Consider the following 15,117-nt stretch of genomic DNA (forward strand, 5'->3'; position numbering starts at 1 on the left):
AAATGGAAATGAGGACAACTACTCCATTCACAATATCCTCAAAAAAAATACCTGGGAATCAACTTAACAAAAGAGGTGAAAGAGCTATACAATGAAAACTACAGAACCCCGAAGAAAGAAATAGAAAAAGACCTTAGAAGAGGGAAGGATTTACCTTGTTCATGGATTGGTAGAATTAATATTATTAAGATGGCCATACTACCCAAAGCACTTTACAGATTCAATACAATTTCCATCAAAATCCCAATGACATTCCTTACAGAAAAAGAAAAATCAATCATGAAATTCATCTGGAAAAACAAGAGACCCAGAATAGCTAAAGTAATTCTATGCAGGAAGAGTGAAATTTGTGGTATCACGATTACAGATTTTAAACTATACTATAGAGCAATAGTAACAAAAACAGCATGGTACAGGCATCAAAACAGGCTGATAGACCAATGGTACAAAATAGAGGACACAGAGAAAAATCCACAAAATTAGAATTACTTTATATTAGACAAAGATGCTAAAACCATTCAATGGAGAAAGGATAGCATCTTCAACAAATGGTGCTGGGAGAACTGGAAATCCATATGCAACAAAATGAAATTGAATCCCTTTCTCTCACCATGCACAAAAGTAAACTCAAAATGGATCAAGGAGTTAGGAATCAGACCAGAGACTCTGCATCTAATTGAAGATAAAGTTGATCATAATCTTCATCACGTGGGTGCAGGCACCAAATTTCTTAATAAGACACCTATAGCACAAGAGTTAAAACCAAGAATCAACAATGGGATGAATTCAAACTAAAAAGTTTTTTCTCAGTAAGAGAAATAATATGTGAGGTGAATAGGGAGCCTAAATCCTGGGAACAAATTTTTACCCCTCAAACATCAGATGGATCTCTTATCTCTGGAATATACAAAGAACTCAAAAAGTTAAACAATTAAAAATCAAATAACCTATTCTGTTCAAGTCCTTGGCCCATTCAAATGGGCCAAGGACTTGAACAGAAACTTCTCAGAAGAGGATATACAATCAATTAACAAATACATGAAAAAATACTCACCATCTCTAGCAATCAGAGAAATGCAAATTAAACTACTCTAAGATACCATCTCACTTCAATAAGAATGGCAGCCATTATGAAGTCCAACAATGATAAGTGCTGGCGAGGATGCAGGATGCAGGGAAAAAGTTACACTCATACATTGTTGGTGGGACTGCAAATTGGTGCAGCCAATTTGGAAAGCAATATGGAGATTCCTTGGAAAGCTGGGAATGGAACCACCATTTGACCCAGCTATTCCCCTTCTCGGAATATACCCAAAAGTCCTAAGAAGAGCATACTACAGGGACATAGCCACATCAATGTTTATAGCAGCACAATTCACAATAGCTAGAATATGTAACCAACCTAGATGCCCTTCAATAGATTAATGGATTAAAAAATGTGGCATTTATACACAATGGAATATTACTCAGCACTAAAAAAATAATAAAATTATGGCATTTGCAGGCAAATGGATGGCATTAGAGAAGATTATGCTAAGTGAAGTTAGCCAATCCCTAAAAAACAAATGCCAAATATATTCTCTGATATAAGGGGGGTGACTCAAAATGGGAGAGGGAGGGAGAGCATGAGAAGAAGACTACCACTATATAGGGAAGAGAGGTGGGAGGGAAAAAGTGGGAGAAGGGGAGTTACCCAGAAGATGGAAGGATAACCTCATTGTTATACAGAATACATATATGATGTAGTAATGAGAAAAAGAAAAAAAAGTCTGTCACATTCGATTGGATAGAGAGAAAGGATGGGAGAGGAGGGGAGGAGTAAGGAGGAGAGGAAGGGCAGCAGAATAGAATAGACAATATAATTGATGTATGTACATCCCATGTTGTATTATATATCAAAATGCATTCTACTATCATTTATGACTAAAAAAATAAATAAAAATTTAAAAAAAGAATTAAAGTAGAGGGGACTGGCACTTCCAGGTGGGAGACCCCTCCCACCTGGGTGTCAGGAGAGATTTTATACCACCAAAGCCAAGGTAGAGGTGACTTGCCAGCTCATGCAGAAGAAAACTCCCACCTGTGTGTAGTGGGGCACTTTTATACTGCCTTAGCCAGGGTAGGGAAGACTCACCACTGCAGGTGGGAGACCACTCCCACCTCCTGGGTGTCTGAGAGACACTGTATATCTCCACAGCCAAGGTGGAGGTGACTCATTTCTCCAGAAAGGATACCCCTCCCACCTGGGTGCAGGGGAAATCCTTTACCACAGCATCCATGGTACAGGGAATTCTCCCATCCATGGGAGACACTCATCTATCCTGGGTGTCAGGGAAAGCTTGTATACCACTACAGCCAGGGTGGAGGAGATTTGTCCTTTCAGGCGGGAGACCCCTCCCATCTTGGTATGGTAGGTGAATTCCTATTTCACAGCACCAGAATAGAGGGGACTTGCCCCTCAAAGCTGGAGACTCCTCCCACATGGGTGTCAGATGGAGCTCATATATGCCAGCAGCCAGGATAGAGGCAACTCGCACCTCCAGGCAAGAGACACCTCCCAACTGGGAGTGGGGGTAATTCCTATACTGCTTTAGCCAGGTTAGAATGGACTAGCCCCTCCAGGTAAATGACCCATCCCAGGTGCATATCTGGTGAGCTCATATACCCCAACAGCCAGGGTAGAGGCAACTCGCACCTCCAGGTGAGAGACCCCTACCACTTGGGGATGGGGGTAACTCATATAATGCCTTAGCCTGGGTAGAGAGGACTGAACCCTCCAGTCTTGTGACCCCATAACCTGGGTGTCAGGGGGGGGGCTCCTATACCACCAGAGCCAGGGGAGAAGGGACTCGACCCTCCAGGTGGAATATCCCTTCCACTGGTTGTCAAGGGAATTCATATACTCCCACAAGCAGGGTAGAGGGGACTTGCCACTGGAGGCTGGAGACCCCTCCAACCTGGGTGTAGGGGGGACCTAATATACCACTGCAGCCAGGGTAGACGGGACTCGCCCCTTCAGGCAGGAGACCCCTCCCATCTGGATATAGGGGGGAGCTCCTATTCCACAGCAGCCAGAATAGAGGGGACTTGCCCTTGCAAGCAGGAGACCCCTCAAACCTGATGTCTGGGAGAGCTGGTAAAACCCCACACACAAGGTAGAGGGTACTTTCCCCTTCTGGCGGGAGTCCCCTCTCACCTTGGTGTTGTGGGTGCTCCTATACACCCATAGCTGGTGTAGAGTACTCTCCCTTCCAGGCAGGAGACCCCATAACATTGGTGTCAGGGGGAGCTCCTATGCCGCCAGTGCCAGGAGACAGGGGATTCAATACTCCAGGCGGAAAATTCCGTCCACCCGGTTGCCAGGGGTGTTCATATATTGCCAGACGCAGGGTAGAGGGGACTTGCCACTCCAGGTTTGAGACCCATTTCATCTGTGTGTGGGAGGGTACTCTTATACCACTGCAGCCTAGGTAGAGGGGAATCGTAACTCTAGGCCAGATACCCTCCCACCTGGTTGTCAGGGGGAGATCCTTCACTGCCACAGCCAGATTAGAGGGGACTTTCCCCTTCAGGCAAGAGACTCATCCAACCTGGGTGTCAGGGAAAGCCAGTACACCACTGCAGCCAGGTCTCCCCTTCAGGCCGGAGACCTCTCCCATCTTGGTATAGAGGGGAGATAGTATACCACAGCAGCCAGAATAGAGAGGACTTGCCCCTCCATGCAGGAGACCCCAATCACCTGGGTGTCTGGGAGAGCTTGTACACCACCTCACCAGGATAGAGGGGAGTCACCCCTCTAGGTGAGAGACTGCTCCAACCTGGGTCTCAGGGGAGCTGGTGTACCCCAGGAGCCAGGTTAGAGGCGACTTGCTCCTCCAGGTGAGATACACCTCTCACCTGGGAATGGTGTTAACTCCTATATCGCCTTAGCCAGGATGGAGGTGACTCACCCCTCCAGGCAGATGACCTCTCTCACAGGGGTGTCTGCCATGGAGGGGTTTGTATACAGCTGCAGCTGGGGTAGCAGAGACTCCCTTCTGCAGGTGGGAGACCTCTCCCTCCTGGGGGGTAGGAGGGGGCTTCTTATACCCCTGCAACCAGGGTTGAGGCGACTTGCCCCTTCATGAAGAAGACCCTTCCACTTAGGTGTGGCGGGGAGGAGCTCCTATACTGCTGCAGTTGGCGGTAATAGAGACTCGCCCCTCCAGGTTGGAGACCCCTCCCACCTGGGTTTAACAGGGATCTTGTATATCACTTTAGCCAGGGTAGAGGAGACTCACCCAACCAGATGAGAGACCCCTCCAACCTGGCTGTTGGCGGGAGATCATATACCACCACAGCCAGGGTAGAAAGTACTTGCCTCTCCGGGTGGGAGAACCCTCCCACAAGGGTGTCAGTGTGAGCTCATATACCACCAAATCCAGGATAGAGAGGACTTGACCCTCCATGCGGGAGATCCCTCCACCCTGGGTGTCTGTGGGAGCTTTTATACCTCTGCAGACAGGGTAGAGGGCACTCGCCACTTCAATCGGGAGACCCATTCCACCTGGGTGTCCATGGGAGCTTGACTACTGCAGCAGACAGGGTATAGGGGACTCACCCTTACAGGCAGGAGAACCCTCAAACCTGAATGTTGGCAGTGCTCCTATAATGCAACAGTCACGCTAGAGGAAACATACCCCTGCAGGCGGAAAGCCCCTCCCTGCTGGGTTCACTGGGACCTATTACATAACAAGAGCTAAAGTAGAGGGGTGTTGCCCTTCCAGGCTGGATACCCCTCCCACCTGTGTGTCGGTGGACCTTATATACCACCAAAGCCAGGGTAGAGGTGACTTGCCCGTGCATGCAGAAGACCACTTCCACCTGTGCGTATGGGTTCTCTTGTATACCGCTTTAGCCAGGGTAGAGAAAAATTGACCCTCCAGGGGGAAGACCACTCCCATCTTTGTGTCTGGGAGAGCACTTATGCCGCCACTGCCAGGGTATGGGGGACTCATTGCTCCAGGTGGGAGATCCCTCCCACCTGGCTGTCAAAGGGAGCTCTTATATCCCTGAAGCCAGTGTAGAGGGAACACACCCCTCCAGTAGGGAGAACCCATATCCTGGTTTTCATGGGGAGCTCCTATACCACCAGAGCCCGGAGAGAGGGGACTCGACCCTCCAGGTGGAAGATCCCTTCCACATGATTGTCAGGGCTGTACATATACTGCCATAGGCAGGGTAGAGGGGACTCCCATTGAGGCGGGAGGCCCCTCCCACCTTGATGTAGAGGGGATCTCCTTTAACACTGCAGCCAGGGTAGAATGGACTCGCCTATACAGGCTGGATACCCACCCACCTGGAAGTCAGGTGTAGATCCCTTACCGCAGCAGCCAGGGTAGAGTAGACTCACCCATTCAGGCTAGAGACCCATCAGACCTGGGTGTCAAGGAAAGCTAATAAACCACTGCAGCCAGAGTAGAGGGGATTCACACCTGCAGGAGGGAGACTTCTCCTATCTGGGTATGGGTGGGTAGCTCCTATAACACAGAATCCAGAATAGAGTAGACTCACCCCTCCAAGCAGGAGACCCCTCCCACCTGCATGTCTGGAAGAGCTGGTACACACCCTCAGGTATAGGGAAGTCACCCCTGTAAGTGGGAGACCCATCCCACCTGAGTGCAGGGGGGAGCTCCTTTACCACTGCAGCCAGGGTAGACAGGACTAGCCCCTCCAGGCAGAAGACTCCTCCCACCTGTGTGTCAGGTGGATCTCATATACCCCAGCAGCCAGGGTAGAGGCAACTAGAACGTCCACGTGAGAAACAACTCCCACCTTAGTCAGAGTAGAGAGGACTCGCCCCTCCAGATGGAAGAACCCTCATATCTGGGTGTCAGGTTGAACTCACATAACCCAGCAGCCAGGGTAAAGGTGACTCACACCTCCAGGCAAGAAACATCTCCCACCTGGGAATGGGGGTAACTCCTATCCTGCCTTAGCCAGAGTAGAGAGGACTTGCACCTCCAGGTTGAAGACCTCTCCCACATGGGTGTCTGCAGAAGGGGGGTTCATATACAGCTTTGGCTGTGGTAGCAGCAACTCGCCTCTCCTGGGGGTAGGAGGGGGATCTTATACCACTGAAGCCAGAGTTGAGTGGACTCACCCCTTCATGCGGGAGACCCTCCCTCCTGGGTGTTCTGGGGAACTTGTATACCACCTTTGCCAGGGTAGAGGAGACTTGCCCATCCAGGTGGGAGACCCGCTAACCCTGCTGTCAACAGGAGCTCATATACCTCCACAGCCAAGGAAAAAACCACTTGCCCCTTCTGGCGGGAGACCCCTCCATCCAGGGTGTCAGGGGATGCTTATATGGCCACAGACAGGATAGAGGGGAATAGCCCCTCCACGCAGGAGATCCCTCCCACCTGGGTGTCATGGGGAGCTTTTATACCACTGCAGCCATATTAGAGGGTACGTTCCATATCAGGCAGCAGAACCCTCTCACCTGGGTGTCATGGTAGATTCTATACCACTGCTGTCAGTGTAGAGGAAATTCTATCCTCCAGAACGGAGACCTTTTCCACCTGGGCAGCTCAAATACCATTGCATCAAGGTAGAGGGGACTATAGCCTACTCGCCAGAGACTACTTCCAATTGGGTGGCAGGGGAGAAACTATATTACAGCAGCCAGGGTAGAGGGGACTCGCCCCAGCAGGTGAGAGACCCCTTTCACCTGGGTCTTGGGGTAAGCTCCTATACTTCCACAGCTAGGGTAGAGGGAACATGCCCCTGCAGCTGGAAGACCCCTCCCACATGGGTGCACTGGGAGCTCTTGTGTGGCAACAGCTAAATTAGAGTTTACTCGCACTTCCATGCAGAATACGCCTTCCACCTGGGGGTCTTGGAGAGCTTGTACACAGCCACAGCTAGGGTAGAGGGGACTCATTGCTCCTGGTCGGAGACCCCTAATTCCTGGGTGTCTGGGAACCTTGTATACCCCTGTGCCAATGTTGACAGGACTCCCCATTCCAGTCAGGAGACCCTATAACTTGTTTTTTTTGGGGGGGGGGGCTCCTATGCTGCCAGAGCCAGAGGAGAGGTGACTAGACTCTCCAAATGGAAAATCTCTTCCACCTGGTTGTCACGGGAGTTCATATACTGCCATAACAGGGTAGAGGGGACTTGCCTTTTGAGGGGCTAGATCCCTCCCACCTGGGTGTAGGGGGAACCTCCTATAGCACTGCAGCCAGGGTACAGGGGAATCACCACTGGAAGCAGGAGACCTCTCCCGACTGGATGTAGGGGGAACCTCCTATACCACTGCAGCCAGAGTAGAGGGGACTCACCTCTCCAAGATGGAGACCCTCCCACCTTTGGATCAGGGGGAGATCCTTTACTTCCTCATCCAGGGTGGAGGGGACTTGAAACTCCAGGCGAGAGACCCATCCAAACTGTGTGTCACGGAAAGCTCATAAACCACTGCAGCCAGGTAAATGGGACTCACCACTTCAGGCGGGAGAACCCTAATATCTGAGTATGGGGGGGCTATTGTGTAACAGCTGCCAGAATAGAGGGGGCTCGCCCCTCCAAGGAGGAGACCCCTCCCAAGTGGGTGTCTGTGAAAGCTGGTAAACCCTCCCAGCCAGGAAAGAGAGAAGTCACCCCTCTAGGTGGGAGACCCCTCAATCCTGGGAGTCAGGGGAAACTCCTCAACCTCTGCAGCCAGGGTAGAGTGGATTCTACCCTCCAAGCGGAAGAGCCCTTCCACCTGGGTGTCAGGTGTAGCTCATATACCCCAGCATCCAGTATAGACGCAACTCACATCTCCAGGCAAGAGATACCACCCACCTGGTAATGGGAGTAACTTCTATACTGCCTTAGCCAGGATAGAGGGGACTCACCCATCCAGTTAGGAGACACTTCCCACATGGGTGTCTAGTGAGGGAGGGTCCATATACAGCTAGAGCTGGGGTAACATCGACCCATGCTTCCATGAGGGAGACCCCTCCCTACTGAGGGTAGAAGGTGGCTCCTATACCCCTACAGCCAGGGTTGAGGGGACTCACCCCTTCAGGTGAGAGACCACCCCACCTGGGTGTCACGGGGAGCTTGTATACCAACTTAGCTAGGATAGAAGAGACTCTCCCATCCAGGCGAGATACCCCTCCAACCTGGCTTACAGCGGGAGCTCTTATACACCATAGCCATGGAAGAAATGTACTTACCCTTCCTGGTAGGAGACCCCTCCAACCAGGGTGTCAGTTGGAGCTCATATACTCCCACAGTTACGATAGAGGAGACTCGCCCCTCTAGGCAGGAGACCCCTCTCACCTGGGTGTCAGGAGTACCTATTATACCACTGTAGCCATGGAAGAGGGTACTTTCCCCTTCAAGTTTGGAGAACCCTCCCACCTCAGTTTTGGGAAAGATTTTATACTGCCACATGTGGGGTAGAGGGAACTCTACCCACCAGACCGGAGTCTTCTTCCACCTGGTTGTCCTGCGGAGCTCTTATACAGCTGCAGCAGGGTACAGGTTACTCTAGCCCCTTGGCCGGAGACTCCTTTAAGTTGGGTATCAGAGGAGGTCCTATACCAGAGCAGCAAAGATAGAGGGGACTAGCACCTCTAGGTGGGAGACCTCTCCCACCTGGGTGTCAGTGGGAGTTCATATACCACTGCCACCATGGTAGAGTGGACTTGCCCTTCCAATCGGGAGACCCATCCCATCTGGGTGTCTGGGTCAGCTCCTATACATCCGTACACAGGGTAGTGGGGAATCACCCCTCCAATCGAGAGAACTCTCCCTCCTGGGTGTCTGGGAGAACTTGATTACTGCAGCAGCCAGGGTAGAGAGAATTCACCTCAACTTGCGAGAGACCCCTCCCACCTGGGTCTCAGGGGGATCTCCTATTCTGACACAGCCAGGGCAGAGGGAACATGGCCCTGCCGTGGAAGACCCCTCCCACCTGGGTTAACTGGGAACTCTTGTATAATAAGAGCTAAAATAGAGGGGACCCACCCTTCCAGGTGGGATACTCCTCCCACCTGGTGTAGGGAAAGCTTGTATATTGCCAAAGTCAGGGTGGAGGGGAATTGCCTGTCCATGAAGAAGACCACTCCCCCCTGTGTGTAGGGGGAAACTTGTATACCACCTTAGCCAGGGTAGAGAAGACTTGCCCTTCCAGGTGGGAGATCCCTCCCACCTGTGTGTCTGAGAGAGTTTTATACTGCCACAGCCAGGGTAGAGGGGACTCATTGTTCCAGGTGGGAAATCACTCCCACCTGGGTGTTGGGAGGAGCTCATATACCCCCGCAACCAGTGTAGAGGTGACTCGCAGCTCCAGTCAGGAGACCCAATAACCTGGGTGTCGTGCGGAGCTCCTATACCACCAGAGCCAGGGGAGAGACACTCGACCCTCCAGGTGGAAGATCCCATTCACCTGTTTGTAAGGGGAATTCATATACTGCCACAGGCAGGGTAGAGGGTCTCATCACTTGAGATGGGAGACCCCTCCCACCTGGGTGTAGTGGGGAGCTCCTATACCACTACAGCCAGGGTCAAGGGGATTTGCCTCTCCAGGCTGGAGACATTACCACCTGGGTGTCAGGGGGAGATACTTTACCGCCACAGCCAGGGTTGAGGGGACTTGCCCCTCCAGGTGAGAGACTCATCCAACTTGGGTGTCAGGCAAAGCTAGTAAACCAGTGCAGCCAGGGTAGAGGGGACTTGCACCTTCAGGTGGGAGACCCACCCACGTGGGTTGGGGGGGTCTCGTATACCATTACAGCCAGGGTTGTGGGGACTCCTCCCTCCAGGAAGGATACCCCTCTCATCTGGGTATGAGGGGGAGCTGCTATATCATTACAGCCAGGATAGAGTGGACTTGACGTTCCAGTGGAAGTCCCCTACCACCTGGGTGTCAGGGGGAGTTCCTATACCACTTTAGTCAGGGTAGAGGGGACTTGCCCCTTCAGGCAGGAGATCCCTTCCATCTGGGTGTCAGGGGTAGCTCATATACTGCCCCAGAATGGGTAGAGGGGACTTGTCCGTAAAGGTGGGAGACACCCCCCACATGGATGTTATGGGGAGGAGGGGGCTCATATAGAGCTGCAGGCAGGTTGCAGGGACTTGAAAGCCCTAGCAGAACACCACTTTCATCTGGTGTGTGGGGTAGTGCCTATCTTGCAGCAGCCATGATAGAGGGCACCCGCCCCTCCAGGCAAGAGTCCCCTCCCACCTGATGATCAGGAAGAGCTCATATACTGCCCCAGGCAGGAGAGATGGAACTCGCCCCTCTAAGCAGGAGACCCCCTCCTACCTGGGTGTCAGGGAAAGATAGTATACCACTGGAGCCAGGGAAAAGGGTACTCCCCCTTTCAGGCATAAGACCCCTCCCATCTGCTAATGGGAGTGGCTCATATACCACAACAGCCAGGGTAGAGGGGACTTGCCCATCCATGCGGGTGACCCCTCCAACCTGGGTGTCTGGGGGGAGCTTCTAAACTGCCTTAGACAGAATGGAGGGTACTCTCTCCTCCAGGTGGGAGACCCCTCCCATCTGGCTATGTGTGGGGCAGAGTTCATGTATCACTACACCCTGGATAGAAGGGATTAATCCAACTAGACGAGAGACCCCTCAACCCTCATTGTCAGGGGAGCTCATATACTGACGCAGACAGAATAGAGGGGATTCACTACAAAGGACGGGAGACCCCTTTCAACTTGGTGTAGGGGGGAGCTCCTGTACTACCAAAGCCAAGGTAGAGGGTACTCGTCCTTCCAAGTTGGAGACCCCTACCACCTGGGTGCCAAGGGGAGTTTATAATACTGACCCATCCAGGAGAAAGGCGACTTGGCCCTGCTTGTGGGAGACCCATCCCACCTGTGTGTCACAGGGAGCTTATATACCATCTTAACCAGGGTAAAGGTGACTCGCAACTCCAGGTGGGAAACCCCTCCCCCCTGGGAGTCTGGGAGCTTGTATACTGCATTAGCCAGAGTGGAGGGTATGTTAGCATGTTATCGTGCAGGCAGGAGACCCGCCCCTTGTTATGGGGGGGAACTCATATACCACTGCAGCCAGGAGAGAAAGGACTTGCCCTGCTAGGTGGGAGATGCATAAACACTGGTTGTCAGGGGATATCATATACTGGTAGAGGCAGGGAAGAGGGGACATGATATTTCAGGCCAGAGACCCCTCCTACCTTTGTGTGTGAGTTTAGGAGCACTTAAACCACTACAGCTAGAGTAGTGGGGGCTCCCCCCTCCAGTCAGGAAACCCCTCCTACCTGGTTGTCATGTGGGAGTTTGTATACCACCTTAGAAAGGGTTGAGACTACTCACCACTCCAGGTGAGAGACCACTCCCACCAGGGTGTCAGAGGGGAGTGCCTATACCATCAATCCCAGGGTATAGGATATATGCCACACCAGTTGGGAGATCCATCCCACCTGGCAGTTAAAGGGTGCTCTTCTATAGCTGCAGCCAGGGTACAGGGGACTCGCCCTCCAGGCTGCAGATGCCTTCCACCTGGGTGTTGGAGGGATCTAGTATACCTCTGCAGCCAGGGTAGAGGAAACTTAACCCTCCAGGCTGGAGACCCCTCCAACCTGTGTGTCCAGAGGAATTTGAATATTGCTGCAGACAGGGTATACAGGACTCGCCCTTCCAGTCAAGAGACCCCTCTAACCTGGGTGTCAGGAGAAGCTCCTATAACAACTCATCCAGAATGGAGGGTACTTGACTCCATGCTGGAGACCCCTCTGACCTGGGTGTCTGGGGGACCTTATACACTGCCAAATCCAGGATAGATGGGACTCACCACTCTAGATGGGAAACCCCTACCACCTGGGTGTCAGGGGGAGCTTCGATACTGCTGCTGCCAGGCTTCAAGGTACAGGCATTGAAGGGGACTCAGGTGACTGGCAGGGCTCTGTTTCCCATAGGGAGCATACAGGGTGCAGAGACCAGCCAATTCCACTCCTCTGCCCCAGGTGAGTAGATCCTCACTGAGGGACCTGGACAACTGAGGGGAAAGAGGGTATTGTGAGGGGATACCTAGTGTTAGGAGATTTGGGGGGTCAGTGGGCTGCAAGACCCATTTGAGGAGCCTAGGCTATAGTGAATAGGCCTAGCTGAGGGTCTGGTCATTGCCAAGATACCATAGCACCAGTGGAACAGAGGGGAGGCACAGGACGGAGTCTATTAAAAGAGGTCTGAAACCAACGGAAGGGAAAGGTTCCTCCAGAAGGACAGTCAGGGGTTCAAACAAGGAGCCATGCCCAGTAATGGAGAGCCAAGTGCTATCACCTGGGCCTGGGTGAATGAAAAGAAACATGGAGGGGTAGCAGTGGGAGGGGAGAAAGTAGAGTGGGTGGCACAGGGGAATAAGGGCTCAAGGCCCGGGTGCACTGAAGGGTGTCAGGGGTCAGGAGCAGGGCCTGGGCTGAGGGAGGCAAAAGGGCCCAAGCAAGGGGCAGGGCTCTGTTTTCCCAAAGGAAGCTCCCAGGGCCAAGAGGCCAGGTCAAGTCACCTGGTCCAGGTGAGTATCCTGGGAAAGGGATCAGGAAAGCGGGCATGGCAGAGACAGAAATGACAGGAGGGCTGTAGGAGGGCACAAGCTGAAGGGCCACAGAACGGGTGTGGGTGGGGTGGGGCCCAGGACCCCAGCAAGGATCCCAGGCAAGGAACGTAGAGGAGGGTGCTGCCAGCCGATAGCAGGGAATGCCGGGACAGGAAGGAGGGGCTGCACTAAGGTACTGAGGTACAGGAAAGCGAAGGGGAGCAGGAAGCGGCCCCAGCAAGGGGCCCTCAGAAAATGCCCAGTAAAGCAGTAAGCAAAATGGCCACCAGAGGCTCAAAAGAGGAGCCAGGCCTAGGAACAGAGAGCCAAGGGCCAGGGCTTGGGCAGGGGACACAGGATAGTTGACAAGATTTGGGAGGGAAGGTAGGGGATCCAGCAGGGAGTAGTCAGGCTCTAGGCCCAGGGCCACCTCCAGGTGTCATGGTTTTTGGTGGAGGACCAAGCACCCAGGGTTATCAAGGAGCCCGGGTGAAGGGCAGAGTTCTGTTTCCCGTAAGGCGCCCTGGCTCATATTTGAATCCAGGGCCAGGGATGTGACAAAGGAGGCCAGACAAGGGAAGGGGGCCAAGAGGAGAGCGAAGGGAGGGCTCAACGGAGGGTCATGGTGGGTGCACTATAGGGTGAGATCCATGACCCAAGAAAAGCCCTCAGACAAGGGACCCACCCAACTGATTGTGATGAGGGACACCAGGAGCAGGAGACCTGCAAGTGCCAGGAAAAAGCACAAAGGGAATGGAGGTAGGGGCTGCATGAAGACTAGGAGACAGAGGGAAGTGCAAGGGGCACCTAGAGGAGCCGTCTGTGGGACCTAAGCAAGTGGCTCCCAGGTCAGTCCCAACACATAGAGACTCGATGCTCTGCCAAGGTACATGAAGAACACCATCAGGGGCTCAGGAGAGTGTCCAGGCCTGGAGACTGGAGCACAAAGTGTCAGGGTTAGGGAGGGCTGAGTTTGGGTATGGGTAGCATGAAGGCCAGAGGGCAGGGGAGGGAAGGGAGGAGATTGATCATGGCTGGCTGGAGAAAGTCTCATGTTAACTGCCAGGCCTCAAGGTATAGGTGGTGAATGGGATTTAGGTGACTGGAAGGGCTGTGTTTCTCATAGCAGGCATATAGGGTGCAGAGACCAGCCAATTCTGCTACTCTGCCCCAGGTGAGTAAATCCTCAGAGAGGCACATAGATCAATGGGGGGCAAAAGAGGGTACTGTGAGGGTATACCTAGTGTTAGGAGGTTTGGGAGGGTCGGAGGGCTGCAGGACCCTTTGAGGAGCCTAGGCTAGAGTGAATAGGGGTAGTTGAGGGTAGAGACAGTGCCAGGATACCACAGCATGATGGGAACAGAGGGGAGGCACAGGAGAAGGCTGGAAAAAGGGGCTTAAAACAAAGGGATAGAAACTGTGTCCTTGAGAAGCCTGGCCAGGGACTCAAGCAAGAAGCTGGGCCAAGTAATGGAAAGCCCAGTGCTTGCACCTGTGCTTGGGTAAATGATAAAACAAATGGATAGGGAGGGTAGAAGGGGAGAAATGGGAGGGGCTGAAACAGGGAGAGGAGGGTTCAAGCCCCAGGTCCACAGCAGGGTGTCAGGGTTCAGGAGTAGGGCCCAGGCTGAGGGAGGCAAAAGTGCCCAGGCAAGGGTCGAGGCTACATTTTCCCAAAGGTCAAATCCTCTGGCTGCTAGGGGCTTAAGACAGGAGTGGGGCCCAGTAATAGAGAGTGAAATTCTAGCACCTGGGCCTGGGTGAATGTAAAGAAACATGGATAGGGAGGGGAGGGAGGAGAGAAAGTGGAGCGGCTGGCATTAGAAGAGGAGGGCTCAAGGCCCAGGTCCACTACAGGGTGTCCAGGTTCAGGAGCAGGGCCCAGGCTGGGGGAGGCTAAAGCACCCAGGCAAGGGGAAGAGTTACATTTTCCCAAAGGTCATATCCTCTGGCCCAGATAAGCATACTGGAAAAGGGATCAGGAAAGCGGGCATGGCAGAGACAGAAAGGACAGGAGGGCTGAAGGAAGGCTGAAGGGACACAGGATGGGTGTGGTATGGGTGGATGCCAGGACCCCAGCAAAGAGTCTAGGCAAGGGACCTAGAGGAGGGCCCAGGCCAGGGAGAGCAGAGAACGCTGGGCCAGGAAGCCGGGTCTGCTCTAGGGTATTGCAGTACTTGGAAACAAGGGGATCAGGGAAGCAGACCCAGCAAGGGACACTCAGACAAGAAAAGCAGTGAGCAAGAACAGCCACCAGAGGCTCAATCGAGGAGGCAAGCCAGGGAACTGAGAGCCAAGGGCCAGGGCTTGGGCAGGGGCTCAGGACAGTGAAGAAGATGTGGGAGGGAAGGCAGGGGATCCAGCAGGGTGTAGTCAGGCTCCAGGCCCAGGGCCATTTGCAGGTTTTAGGCTTCCTGGTGCTGGACCAAGCATGCAGGGAGAGCAAGGGGCCATTGGGAAAGGCAGGGCATTATTTCCCATAATGCGCCAAGGATCAGATGAGAACTTAAGGCCAGGGTCCTGGCAAAGGAGGTCTGGAAAAAGATGGGGCCAAGAAGGAGGGTGATGGGAAG

Source organism: Spermophilus citellus (genome assembly GCF_964194105.1).
Source record: "Spermophilus citellus genome assembly, contig: SCAFFOLD_36, whole genome shotgun sequence".
In the NCBI taxonomy this organism is placed as follows: domain Eukaryota; kingdom Metazoa; phylum Chordata; class Mammalia; order Rodentia; family Sciuridae; genus Spermophilus; species Spermophilus citellus.